The sequence below is a fragment of the Vanacampus margaritifer genome, chromosome 11, assembly GCF_051991255.1.
Source record: "Vanacampus margaritifer isolate UIUO_Vmar chromosome 11, RoL_Vmar_1.0, whole genome shotgun sequence".
NCBI classification, from domain to species: Eukaryota; Metazoa; Chordata; class Actinopteri; order Syngnathiformes; family Syngnathidae; genus Vanacampus; species Vanacampus margaritifer.
Window position 1 is genome coordinate 22051488 of NC_135442.1, and position 15585 is coordinate 22067072.

Here is a 15585-nt window from a genome sequence, read left to right on the forward strand (position 1 = left end):
TCAGACCACGGGCGCAGGGTTTTGTCTTTCTTTTCGACGAAGAAAAACCCTGCCCATAGTGGTGATTTGGAAGGTCGAATCAGCCCGGCTGCCAAAGACGTGGTGATATAGTCCTTGAGGGCTTGGAGTTCCGGTTTAGCAACTTGGTACAGGCGTGTACTCGGCAGTGGTGCCCCAGGAACCAGTTCTATTGCGCAGTCATAAGGTCGATGTGGGGGGAGAGACATGGCCCGGTCTTTACTAAAGACCTACCCCAAGTCGTGGTAGTCAGCCGGCACATCATCCAGGTCAATCAACTCCCTTGTTGCTTGAGCTGGGCCACTGTGGTAATTCACCGCCGACTGTAGGCAATGCGAATGGCAAAACAAGCTCCATCCTTCCAGCCTGGGCATGGCCCAGTTAATGTCCGGGTTATGCCGAGCCAGCCAAGTCAGACCCAGGACCACTGGAGCCGATCGTGACGGCATAACGAAGAACTGCCTGGTCTCCACGTGGTTCCCCGATAGACGCATTAACAGCCCCTCGGTCCTGTGCGTCATCACCCCCAAAAGGCACCCGTCAAGATCATACATCTTCTTAGGACTCTCGAGTCTCACCACCGGACACTTCAAGGTGTTGACCATCCTCGGGTCGATTATACAGTCGTCTGCCCCCGAATCCACCAACGCCGTCATCTTTGTATTCACCCCACCCCACATCATTTCTCCCGAAAGTTGTAGCCTCCTTGAGATAACGTCCATGGACAGGGAGTACTCACACTGGCTGTCATGTCGGGATGGGATGGTTGTAGCAGAAACGGTGGTGACGTCAAGACGCCTCTCAGGCTGCCTCCAGCACTTGGCCGATTGGTGTCCGGACCGCCCACAATACCGGCATGCCAGGTCTCGCCACCTTCTCGAGTGCCCCGTCGCCAAGAGGCGCCCTCCTCCCAGCTGCATGGATTCGACGCCATCTATAGCCTGAGGGCGTCGCCACGAAGCATCGGGAGGCGAGGCGTCGAAAGCGTGCCCCGCGGAAGCGGCCGACACCGGCTGTGCAACCGTGGCCGTTTCCTCCGGTCGTCGCTCCCGCAACCTATTGTCCAATCGGATGGCCAAGCCGATAAGCTCCTCCAAAGTGGACGTCTCGTCCCGTGCGGCCAGCTCGTCCTTGATTCGCGGGCTGAGTCCCCGCCGGAAAATCCCGCACAGCGCCGCTTCGCTGTACCGGCTCTCGGCGGCCAAAACGATATAGAGTATTCCGCCACGGAGGAGCCGGCTTGTCGGAGGTCCAGTAGGCGACTGCCCGCCTCCTTCCCTTTTACTGGATGGTCGAAGACGTTACAGAATTCCGCTAGGAAGGCAGGAAACGAGGCTCGGAGCTCCGGGTTGGCCTTGCTGACCGCCATCGCCCATAATGCCGCCTGGCCGGAAAGCAAGCTCATCAAAAAAGCGACTTTGGCGCCGTCGTCCGGGAAAGTGTGCGGCTGTTGGTCGAGAACCAGACTACATTGGTGAACGAACTGGTCGCACCCACCAATTTCGCCAGAGTAGCAGGGAGGATGGGGAATGTTGGGTTCACGGAAAACCACAGTGCCTGCTGGTCGGGACGCAGGTAAGACCGGAGATGCTCCGGCTGGTCGTGATCCTTCCGCGGCCGTGGCTTCCGATCTCCGTTCCACCTTCACGGAGAGCTATCCAATCTGGGCGGTGAGCGCCGACATCGCCTCCTTTAGTTCGTGGAAGTATTGCTCATGCTGGCCGAGCAAATGTCCATGGCTGGCCAGGGCCTGGCGCAGGCTGTTGGGATCTGCAGGGTCCATACTTGGTCGGGTTTTACAACTAAAAAAATGAAAAGTAGGGTGTGCAAAAGACTCCTCCCCCCTCCGCCCGAATTAATACTTTGTCAAACTCGCTTTTGCTGCAATTACAGCTTCAAGTCTTTTGGGGTATGTCTCAGCTCCAGCTCAGCTAGGTAAGAAGGAGAGCATTTGTGAAAACAGGTTCTCTTCCAAGATTGCTCTCTATTTTGCGCCATCCATCTAACATGTTATAGTTCAATGTGTTGAGCGTTTGCTTTTGGTTGTGATGACAACAACAATAACTCACGAACGCTTCAGCTCACGAACTTTTCGCCTCACGAACATTAAATTCGCGAGCATATAGTCTCAGCTGATGAACTAGTTTTCGGCGGACGAACCAAATCACGCTACACGAGAAATCACGAGAAGCTGACGCACGCTCACGGCGTCCCAGTTCGTCACCCCCTTTCTTTGAGTGTGGACGTGGTTTGTGTTTGGTAGACATTTTGGACCATTTTGGAGTGTACTTTTGCTATCATGGGACCGAAAAAGACCCCACCACAGGCTAGTGTTAAGCCTAAGAAGACATTAAAGAAAATTACGGTCGAGCAGAAGAAGGAGATCATCGAAAAACACGAACGAGGTGTGCGTTTGTGTGACTTAGCGTCCCGGGTATTATCGCCGAGAAAGCACGGCAACTTCACTCGGATATCATCAAGAGGCAACCTGGAAGTTCATAATGAGGTCCTCAACACAGAGGATTTGATTCGCCTTCAAGAGGACAAGCAGAAGGAAGCCATTCAGGAGTTGTCATGTGAGGACGAGGAGGAGGAGATGGCTGCAGCATCAAGTGAGAGCATCAAGACCATGTTAACTAAGTGGAGTGATGTGCAGGCTTTTATCGAACAGTACCATTCAGAAAAGACTGTGGCTATGAGAATCATCAACATGATGAATGATACCTCAGTTTCGTAAGACCTTACAACTCAGAAAGCAACAGGTGTCAATTAAGAGGTTTTTAGTCAGCAACAAGGATAAAGAGTCTCCTAAGAAGCAAAGAAGAGAAGCCACACCGGAGGACTCTCCTTCCAAACAGTAACTCCCTCCCTCCCTCCTCCTCCCACTCCATTCCATCAAGCCTTCAACTACTGTACCATCACAAAGGCAAGTTGCAAGTTTTGCAAATAAAAACACTTTATTATACAGTACAGTGTATTTCTTTAATTACAATACAATAGCACATTTATTATACATAAAATAAGGTATATTTTGTGTAGTTTTAAGGCTTTTTTAGTAGAAAATTGTGTTTTATGGGGACCTGGGAACGGATTATTCTCATTTCAATGGTTTCCTATGGGAAATACTTGTTTGGAAGACAAACTTTTCGGCTCACATACTCTCTGTGGGAACCAATTAAGTTTGTGAGCCAAGGTACCACTGTAGATGAATACCTGTATAGATGATTGGGATAATTGTAACGTGTAACATTAAGTGAAAGGTATGCTTATTGTTGATTTGAATCTGTGAAATCAAATAAAAAGAGAATTAAAAAAAAAAGATCAACTTGAACTCATAAGCAAGACAGAAAGGGGAGAATCAAAGGCATTCATTGCAGTGTCACATTAATTATTGCAGTAGGGAACACATAAAATATGGTTCCAATTTTTGATAGTAGAGCAACGTCCGTGGCCTGACCAATACATTTAAGCTAGTCTTCAATGCAAGTGGAGCTCCCCCCTGGACATTCTCTATCTCTCTCTCTCTTTCTCTCTCTCTCTCTGACTTTATTTTAGTTGTCTTTTGATTTGGAAAAAGTACCGAAAAGTATCGAACTACATGCTGGTACCGGAACCGATACCAAAATCTTGGTATCGTGACAACACTACAGTACAGGAATAATTCCAAAGGTTTACACTGGCCCTGTTACACTTGCTATTGCGGTATTGTTGGCTACTCAAGAGTTGAGCACTTGTACTGGTATCTGTCTGGGAAATAAAAGTGTTCCTTACTAGATTCCTTAAAGCAGGGGTTTCAAACTCATATTAACTCAAGAGCCACATGGAGGAAAATATATTACCAGGTGGGCCGGATAGGTAAAATCAACAATTGTCGTCAATTATACGCAGATTTTCTCTATTTGTGGGCCAGCCCTAAATTACGGTGCTCAACTGTAATGATATTGTTCTAAAAAAATAACATGATTGCAAATAGAACACGGCAACACTTTGCCTGTATGAGTTCCGGACATGTTATATCTACCTGTTTTGCATATACTGTATATTGTCCCCAAAATGCATTGTGTGGTACAGTTAATGAAGTTATATGGACGTTAATCCTTGTCATATGTGTTTATGTTATCAGTAATTGAATTTGTGTCGTATTTAACTTGTTTATGTGTGTCTATGATGTTATTTTTAGGTTGTTGTTTTTTTCAACAAACTGTAACTTAAGGTTGTGTGTAAAATAATGACATCCAGGGCAATCCCATTTACAAGTTGCATTGCTCATCTAAGGATAACTTGTGAAATTACAAATTCATATCTTTTTGATTGTGGCTGGCTGATAAATTTGGTCTGACATTACTATTTTTTTTTACTTTACAAAATCATCTTGGGCGCAGGCCGTATTACACCCCTGCCTTAAAGCATTACTCAACAGGAAGTGAGACCCTTGCTCCGCCCCTCACTAAGATTTGAAATCGGCACTCAAAGGGGGTGTCGCCTTAGGACCTTTGGGTTGCGAACGGGGAGAGGGTTTTGCTTGGTCTGGCTGTGATTGACAGCAGCAACTCACTAAGCAGCCGTTTACGAGGGGTGTACGAGAATGAGCCGGTGGGTGGCGGGGGCGACTACATCATGCGGAACAAGTGACGTAGTATGTCAAATTGTGTTTATCTCAGTGTTTAACCTTAAGGTGGCACTAAACACACGGTTTTTGCCCCAAATCCAAGCTTTAAACAAACATTTACTTAAATGTAAAAATAATGACCAGGGCATGTAGACAGCATTTGTAGACACCAGTTTATACAGTTTATCAGCAGTGAGTTTAGTTATTCTTAAAAAAAAAAAAAAAAAAGTTTAACCTATTAAAACGCACACAAACAAATAATTTAAATCAATACAGTATGAGAGTAAAAATAAAATTAAAATATAATTTTGTGTTAAATCAATTCTAAATTTTCTGAAGATGTCGTGACTAAATCTATCAAATAAGTGATTAAACTACTTCTTAAGATAAAATAACATGTTTTATACTGTCGACAAACTCCCTGGACATTAGGTCTTCTAAACAGCCAGCATCATCTTGTTAAAATAGAACTTTGACTTTAGACCTTGCAACACCTGACTCTACACCCACAGAATCTAATCAGGTTTGTATGGACGACTTGGTGCTCAAGGACCAGGTCAATCCATCCTTACCTCAGCTGATATGCATGTAGTCAAGAAAAGGAAGTGGCTGAGATAACTGAGGCGTTTCTTGGTTGGACAGGCGTGAGGTAAGGCATCAGGAATCTCTCCCAGGGCATTACCTCAGTCTGCAGGCCTACAAGTGGTTGTTGTGGTGACAGTCTAAAAAAAGAGAAAAGCAAACTCCCTGAAGGTGCTACCTATTTTAGGCACTGGACTTAGGTTTGTCGTCATTATGATTATCTTCTGCGGTCAGAGAAAACACTGTGAGTCATGATTCAACTTTATGAGGTTGGATAACTTGCCGTATGATTAAAGGCTGTGTCTGCTCTTGTTGAAACAAAGCAGCTTGTCAATTGGCAGTCCTAAAAGGCCCAAAAAAAAAAAAAAAGATTTGTGTTGGGAGTTGTGTTGCCAGCTAAGAGATTCAACATCAGCATGAACTTGTGTATGCTTGGCAAGGCTGCAGGGGATGTTCAAAATGCACCTGAAAAGTTAACAACAGTATTTACCGTGACTGTGACATTACTGCCACATTTGTGGTGCATTCTTTGAGTTCACATCAGAGGTTGAACAGCAGCACAGATCCAGTCCCACTACAACAATCACAGATAGATGGGGAAAAAAGTGTTGGGAGAAGAAAGACTGAAGTGGGTGGGTGGGTGTTTAGCTTCAGATGGTATCTTGTCTTCTGCGTTATCTGAGCTATTTGGGGCAATAAAAGACATGGGTGGCATACTCACTTGTCCTGAACCTAAGCCAAGGGCGGCAAAGATTCTTAGCAATAAAGACAAAACCTAGTCATGTATTCTCACTGAAAAAAGATTTGAAGCCATTGATGTCATTCTCCTACAATGCTTGTTTGTATTTTCTGCCCAACACACTCAAGGCTGCTAAATGATCAGCATCACAGTTATATTACTCCTTAAATGCACTGTACATGCAAATCTACTTGAACTTGGTTTTGTGTCGGAACGTACAATACTATTAAATCGCCCAGATAGGAAGGCGCTAAGCCATGTGATATTTTATATGTAAGTAACAGAACCTTGAAATCGCATCTCAAGTGAACAGGAAGCCAATGCAAGTTGGCTTGTATCGGGGTAACATGATCGAACTTTCTCGTCCGCGTCAAAAGTCTAGCTGCAGCCTTTTGCACTAACTGCAGACTTTTAAGACTGGTCATGGGAAGACCAGAGAGTAATACATTACCTGTAGTTTAGGCGAGACGTAACAAATGCATAAATTATCATTTCTGCATCACCCAATAGGACGAAATTGACGAATTTAATCATATATACAAGTGCACTTTAACATACGCACATTTGCCAGCAACATCCATCCATCCATTTACTTAACCGCTTGTCCTCAGAAGGGTCGCGGGGGATGCTGGAGCCTATCCCAGCTGGCTTCGGGTAGTAGGCGGGATACACCCTGAACTGGTTGCCAGCCAATCGCAGTGCCAGTAACATATGTACATGAAATTTATAGACATATACCATAATAGATTTATACATTTTCATTACACTCATACCAATACATCCAAAGAAATTACAGCATATCTACATTTTTAACAGCTCATGTCTGATGCAAGTTAAAAACAAAACAAAAAAACTTTGCTTTTAAACAAATTTTTAAATTCAACAACTGACATCTTTTCAGGTCAGTTCCAAAATTATTCCACAAATTAACACCTTTTACAGAAACACACCTTTGCTTAATATTTGTTCTTGTGTTAAAAAAATGTTAGACACGTGTACCCCTTATGTTATAAGGAATTTGAATACAATTGTCCAGTCTATATGAAAATAATTTTTCTAGAATTTTTGAGAACTGTGGCAGCAGTGATATTGGTCTATAATTAGTGAATATATGTCTTTCTTAATTTTTATGAATAGAAATAACTTAAGCTAGTTTCATTTTTGATGGAAATATACTGGCTTTAAACGACAAATTACATATATATGTGAAAGGTTGCACAACATATTTTATAATACTTTTTACTAATGTCATATCAATGTTGAAGCAGTCAGTGGACTTTTTATTTTTTAATATTTTAACATTTAATACTTCTGTATCATTAACAGTATTAAGCCACATAGTACATGGATTTATTTTTTTATGTGCTTATCTATTTCATGTTTGTTTCCTGGCTCAGGGATTTCTTTTGCCAAATTACTGCCAACATTAACAAAAACACTCATTAAAATCATTAGCTATGTCTGAATTTTTTTCAATTACAATATTTTCATCTTTTATAAAAGATTCTGGATAATCAATTTTGTTGTTGTTGCTATTGTAATTTATAATAATATAATTGTATTTTCCATATTTCTTGTGTGTTGCTTTTATTCTGCTCTAATAATTCATGGTAATGATCTTTCTTAATTGTTCGTATAATATTCAATAGTTTATTTTTGTAGGTCTTGTACTTTATTTCAGCTTCCATAGTTCTCAATTTAATAAATCTTTTGTATAAAATGTTTTTCTTTTTACATGCATTCTCAATCCCCTTCGTCATCCATGCCTTATTTAGACCTTTATATTTTCTTGTGACTTTTATTAATGAACAATGTTTATTGTATCGAGAAATAAAGGTAGACTGAAATTCACCGTATGCGATATTGGGATCGTCGTTTGAATAGACATCAGACCAATTATGTTTTTCTAAATCCAACTTAAAGGCAGCCATGGAGCGTTATGTTATGCCCCCCCCCCCAAAAAAAAAGATTAGTAAATTACAAGAAAAGATAATGGAAATGGATATGATGATGTTGGAAAACGTTAACGATTTTAAATATAATTCTAATAACTCAATTATATTTCAGCTAATAAATCAGGTAAAACCTGGCTTCAATTGTTAAAAGTTATCTTTTTAAGAGGAATCAGGTGATATTCATACAAATAATAATAATTTAAAGTTTTACAAACATTCATATACATCAGCAATTAAAGGTGAGGATCCAGGATCATTTCTTAAGTCTGTTGAATTAAAATGTTTATCAGAACAACAAAAAGAATACATGAGTAAAGCATTTACTAGTGATGAGATTGAAATTGCAATTAAGTATTTCCACTAAAGAAGTCTCCAGGAATGGATGGTCTTTCTATTGAATTCTATTCAGTATTTTGGCCCAATACTAGATCTAATTTCTTGGAAGTTATAAATGTATTTGTTAAGGGAAAAAAAGTTACCAGAAACTATGTACTTATCAACTATCTCAGTGATTCCTAAACCTGGCGTGAATGCAATAAAACTGTCTGATTTTCGACCTATTAGTTTAATCAACTTTGACAAAATACAAAGTTTTTATTCCAAAATTAGACGAAAGGAATGTTTACAGTTTACATATTCAGTTACAACTAATGAAAATCTTTAATTAATCCAGTATAAATTAATGACAAGAATTTATTATAGCAGGGATAAAATTCAAAAATTTGATTCATCTTTCCCTCCTACTTGTTAAAGTGTCAAAGAAGCGATTTTCTTATTCATTCCTTTTGGTATTGTGGAAAAATACATGAAACCTGGACTGAGATTCAGGTTTGACTTTCTATCATCTGTAAACAGAGATTTGCTTACTTCAAAATGTGAAAATATTGAAATATCCAGTGGGATGGCAACTTTCATTTTCTTCATTAGTTTATAAGAAGAACATTGGAAAAATACAGACCCTGCCGGAATAAGTAGATGGAAATATTTAATGAAATATTATTTAATATTGAGAGAACTATATCAGCGGACAATAATAAACAAAAATAGTTAGACTTTGTTTGGAAGCAAATATTTGAGGCCCTGTAATTAGCCCAATACTATTAGTATTATTGAGTTAATGTATTAGATATTTTATTTACTTACCATTTTTATAAATTATTATCTTCTTTATTTTTTTTAGGTCTTCTGAATGTTTTTAGTTTTTTTCTCTCTTTCTTCCATGACGACTATAGAAAGTAGCACCAGGAATATATTGTGTCTGTGTCTATACTGTATGTGTGAGTGTGGAGTAGGATATGTGTACGTGTATATATCTGTAGGTTATGTGAATATGTATGTTGGTTTGGTTTCTCGGGGTTTGTTGGTTATGTTTGTGACGTTTGTTTTTGTGTTTCAAAATATTTATTTTATTTCAAAATAAAATAAAATAAAAAAGCACTGTACACATCATATGGTTTGCGAGTACAAGCATTTACATTTGTCTGGAAGGATGGTAGGGAATATTTCGGTCCAAAAACTTCTCTGAGTGTCTCTTCCACCAAGTCATAAGTCAGGTTTCCATCCAAATGTTACGAAATTGTTATGCGAGTTTTGTGAAAATGCGCAAAACGGACATGCGACTTATGCCCGTTTCCATCCGCTCTTCTTTTGCAAATACCTGCCGCAAGATAACGTTGCAGTGACGGAACTTTGGACCAATGGGGAGTTCCAGGTGGGAATGTTGGTTTTGACGGACTGAACGGAAGTAGTTTGTCTTGTTGGCTTCCCTCCCGTATGTAAGTGAAGTGTGTCGTTACATTGAGAGCTGATGTTAATAAAGCCATCTAAAATTGCATTAATGTTTTTTTTTTTAATCAAATTATGAAAAGAATCGTGTTTCTTCGTCTCCCCAAACATATCTTACTTTATCATCCGTTATTTGTTGTGACTACAAACGTGCGTGTGACGTAGTAGCGGTCAAAACATGCGACGTATATCCGGTCTTGTAGTCGCTTATTCGCAAAACCTGTTTCCATCGCCAAAATGTGCATTTTCCTTTTTTAATACGCTTCAAAAACCACCCCCTCCAAGCGTAAAAACTTTTTTAGAATTTCTGGCATTTTCATTCAGTTTCTTTTTTGCAATTCTTGAAAATTCGAATAAAAATTGGTTGATGGAAACCCACCTATAGACTCTCTGGGTCAAATGAGGGAAGCTGGCCAATACAGAAATGCAGCATCAGCTCGGCGAGTCGGAAGAATGCAAGCCATAACTGCCGACAAATCAGCATCAGTATTCATAGCCTGCGCTGCTACTTCAAAACGTTGAGACCAACTTGTAAAAGTGGGTGGAAGATCAATTTTCAGGGAGTTGGAAACAGTATGTGGAGCCAACGGGGCAACGATGTTGTTCGTAACATCCACTGACCTCCGCTGTCGCACTGGAAAAACCTGACTGCCATGTTGAGTTTAACTTTCGCCATCAGACAAGATGGAAAAACGAATGATGTAAAAATGTCAACAACATATCAAAATATCAAAAACGCAGCAAAAAGTATTTAAAAAAAACTGGGGGGAAAACAACCTTAAAATCTCCAAAATGTTTGCCCACAGTCCACTTGCTACTCAAAAGAATGAGAAAAATCCACCCCCACACAAAAAGTGACAATATCCACACATCAGATGAACAAAACTTACGAAATTGCACGAAAAAACACAAAAATAACACCACACTGCCACAAAATGTAACTCGAGGGTCCGTTGGTGATTGACGGAACACTCCTTAAAAAAATGATAAAGCAGGATGTAGACAGATTTCCTCTTTACCAATTATTTTGTTCCTTAGACACGGTAGCTAGCAACAACACTTCCTGACACACTCTGTCAGCTGACTAAAACTAACCAATTAGGAGCTAGCAGAATCTAGCCTAATGCAAGCGAATGAGAACAGCAGATCCAACACAGCAACTTGGCTGCTTGCACAAAAATACCAAAATATATGTACATAAATATAAATAAATATTCTAACAAATGAACTTTTTGAAATCACTTTACTCCTTAACCTAATATTTTTCTGCATAGTCTTAATCATTTCTGAACAAAATAATCTTTTTTATTATTATTGAAGCATTCCCACGTGATTTTTATCCTCCACACTTTTTTTTAAACCATGTAGCAACTTCCAGATAATACTTCAAACACGTTCAAATGTCAACTTGCTTAAAAAAATCATGCCTCCCGGGGTATATAGCGTCTGATTCCACATTACTTACAGTATTCGCACAATTGAACGTTAAATACCAACTTTTCCTCAGTGGTACAGTTGGTAAAGTGCATTGTCCAGTAACCAGGAGGTCGCAGGTTCAAATCTCACCTTAGACTGTACATTGCAAAATATATCCATGGCCATTATGCTAAGTGATATACATGTAAAACAACTCACTATCATACCAGGAAATTCATTATAATTTCATTCAAACGATTATACATGTGTCTCCATTCAACATTGATTGCCTTCAGCTTTGACCAAAACTTTTAAATATAAATACGCCCTGAGCCAAGAGCTACAACTATTCCCTTATTTCTCTGAAATTATTAAATCCCACTTTTGACAGATTGCAGTTCAAGTTTTCTTTTATTATTTTTTTTATTTAACTACAATTAAAAATTTGTAATATTTACATAATTTATCTTTCAATTTACTTCATAAGCACATGCATTCAAATCTTAGCATTCAACTAATAGCATTCAGATTTTCAGCATCCCCATGCAATTTCTGCAGAAATTGCACTTTGTTTAGTTGCAGAAGAAAACATTTTTCCTGTGGGATAACAAATGACCTGCACAGTATCCCGCTGTAGAGGGTGTTTGTATCCTGACAACAACATAAGTGAACAAAACCCACTGACGTTAAAAGGGGAATATTATCCAAAGTAACTCAGTAAAAGCAAAAAAGAAGTGAATGCCATTTACGAAACGTACTGAAGTATATCCAATCATGTTTCAATGTACCCCCCCAGCCTCTCAAAAATACACCTCTTAATGGACCTTAATTTTTAGATATTCAAGAAAATGTTTAAACATGGTTTAATCAGGCCAATATAGCTCTCTTGATTTTTTTACATTTTTTATTTTATTTTTTAGAATTACTTTATAGGAAGATCTAGTGTATGTGACCACTCTAACTAAATATTTACATTAACTTCACTCCTGTTCAACTTCAACTTAGCAGTCTATCAAAACAAAGGTTCTTACTTTTCAGAGATATTTTGTGCGCGTGCGTGTGCGTGTGCGTGTGCGTGTGCGTGTGCGTGTGTGTGTGTGTGTGTGCGTGTCGTCTCCACTTTGACTAAGAAGACTACCACCACCCCTCCCATTCTCCTCCCTGCATGTTTCGGTGTTGTGTTTTTGGTATGCTCATGAAAAGACCCGCAAAGAAGGGACAATAGGGCACCTGCCAGAATAATGAACCCTCAGAGAGAAATGCAGCTGGGGCCGAGAGTCATACAGGAACACTGATGATGGCCCTGCTTTAAAGTGGTCAGAGATGATCCTTGGCCACACCTCATAGCCCCCTCTTTCTGGAATTTCCCGTGACACACGCTTCACGCACACAGACACAAAGCATGCTAACATTTATGCAAACACCTCCACAAAGTGCCATCCTTATAGAAGAAGGCCGTTTTTGATGTTCCCATCGCGTTTGCTCATGTGACCGCAGTACTCCTCTTGAATCTACACAGAAACTATGAAACTGTGTAGACAGAAACAAAGGCCACACTGTTTACATACTGCTTCTGCATTTAAGTGCTGTGAGCACATGGAACCTTAGTCACCAGAATTCCTTTCCCTTTTACAGATTGTTTGAAAATCTCTCGTCAGTCCAATATACCATTAGTGAAACAAAATTTAGCTGGTCTTCAGGTTTAGCTGAAGGAAGGGGGGGAGCGTGCATAATTTGGAGAAGGGGTCCCGATAGAGTGATGTGGTGTTGATTGTTAAGCATAATGCTGCTTTTGACCCACATAAGTTTCAGGTTTTTGTGCACTTGGTGAGTGTTGTGTCAGTCACTCCCAGATTGGACCAATGATGATGAATAACTAAATATATAAATGTGTGTGGGTTTTTTTGGTCATGCTTCCCGTGTGGGTGATAATGGCCACTGCTTATACAGGTACAGTACAAAATGCATCACTGTGGTATAAAACTGCCACAAAAACATTGTGTAGTCCCTGCAAAGCAATCACTCACTGCTTACCAGTAAAGAAAATTGGCTGAAAGATGCAACAAGTTGAGAGCTGACAAAAAACATGCACCAATATGACCTTTGACCCAAGCTACTTAAAACCACTTGTCCAAGATATCGTCAGTAAGGTTTTCGCTATCGCAAAAAGAAAGAATCCATGAACATTTGAGGAAGATTTACTTCTTGAAAGTGTTAATTGCATCTAACATAACAGAAAAAAGATGTACAGTGGATTACAAATCGTAATTTTCTCCAAAGCTGCGATATAAATGATTAAAAATTCTAAATATTTTTTTTTTATAGATTTCCATTATGTCGAATAACAGTTGAGATAATTATGCTTACAATTAAATTCTATTCAAGAAATAATCTCCTTTTGAAACTTCTGCTACCATCTTGTGGTCCTCAGTGACAAGCTTGTGTCGCCAATATTTGCAAAATCTACCAGAAAATTTTGCACAAGTGCTTCTTGCTTTTACGACTGAAAAGCTTGAGTGCCTTGTTTGCCAGGTCGTCAACTTCTAAAGTGGATTTGTGGAGTGAATTCTTGTTGAGAAGCATTAGACACACAAATCATCGCCGAGGTCATCTGATGGCACTGTTTCACTGGCTGCTGCTAGATATTGTTGCTTCAGTGCAACACACATTAAAACTCCCAGACGACTGTTCAAACGTCCTTCTTCCAGCTAATAACAAATTTTTTATTTTTTTTTAAATCAACACCAAAGGCTCATGTATTGAATAATTATAGTTAGTTTTTTTTAAAGCACTTTCATTTTTATATTAGTTCAGTAATAAAAGCCACACTGCAAGTGACCACTATAGTTCTATAGCATAGAATGCAGCCAAAATGCATGCATTTAGAAGCACACACACGACGGTGGCTCAGAGAGACCACACTTCGCAAGCCTACCACTAATTTTTATTTTGCGTGAGCAAATGAACAAGACAGAGCTAGCTGGATTTAGCCGGAGCAGCTAACAAGAGCGGCTAGCGAGAGTTAGTCGGAGCCATAGGCTGGAGTGGCTAACAAGGGCGACTAGCGGGAGAAGCTAGTAAAAAAAAAAAAGAAGAGCTATTAAAAGCTTGGAGAGCAAAGCAGAAGGTGACACACGACGAGAGCCCGAATCATGGGAGTCAGCGATGACCACCTGCAGGCCCCAGCTGTGGAAGGTAAGAGATGGTCGACCCATTGGGTCCGAAACGCGATGCAAGCACCACCCGGGATAATTACATTAGCGAGTTGTCCTTTGGACATCCGTAGCAGGAAGATGGCGGCAAAACATGGCAGCCCCTCGTAAAATGAGACTACATCCATGTAATAACATGAGTGATTACTAGACATAGATGGGAAGTAACAAAGTACAAATACTTCATTGCTTTACTTGAGTAGTTTTTTCAGTACTTAGTACTTTCCTGAGTATTAATTTTTAGACTACTTTTTACTTTTATCTGTTACATTTTAACATGAATATCTGTCCTTTTTACTTGATCCATTTTTAAAACAAGGTCATTACTTTTGTTTTTAAATGCATGAAAACGATTAAAATACTTGACCTGGAAGAAAACGCAGTCGTCAATGTCTCCTGGCTCCGCCTATCATATGAAGCATTTCACACGGTCCCGTACATCCCAGCTTGTGATTGGCATCACATGACATGCAATAGAGATCCTGACGTCACGTGACTTTCTCTGAACCCGCCCCCTTGCGGTAGGAAATTATTGGCACTGCGTTAATGGGCTACAATGTCGTGGAGGGCGAAAACTAGTGTTTATCCGTCAACTTTCTGCCCAAGAGCATTGAAGGTCGCTTTGATGAAATGGAAATGATACATGCGCGAGGTGAACATGTTGGATTGCCAATGAAGTGTCAGGAGGGCTTTTTTTTTCATCTTGGCGACGCTGTGGAATTACCTTCTCTCTTGCCAGTGAGTGCTTTCAAATCTGATCATACAAAGGCTTTACAAGTTTGTACAATCCGGATTTAGTTCCCCTATATGTGTGGTCAAAATGCCAACAAAGTTAGCAGTTTCATGTGTTGCAGTGTTATTTAGGTACATTAGCAACTTAGCAGCTGCTAAATTGGTCATTTATACCGTAAAAAGTCTTCTTTATGTTAAGGTGTTGTTCAGTTATTAAATTAAACTGTGTAATATCTATTAAACCGTAGCAGGCTAGCAGCACAAATGAACAAAATTATTTCCCCCACATTTTGCATGGTATCAGTTAGCATCTGCTGATTCAGCCACCATGTACAAAGTGCAACATTAGCTAGCATTGGTTCCTCTTTTGGTAGCCTGGAGCATGCGCAATCCATTTTTTGCCTCTTCTCGTTGTGGCAGCTGGTCCACAAGAGCTGTCAGTCATTGTTCAAGTGTGGCGTTTGCCGTTTACTCAAAGTGGCAGATGCGTTTTTTATCATGCCAAAATGTCTGCGCTAACAGCCATTTTGGGATGCG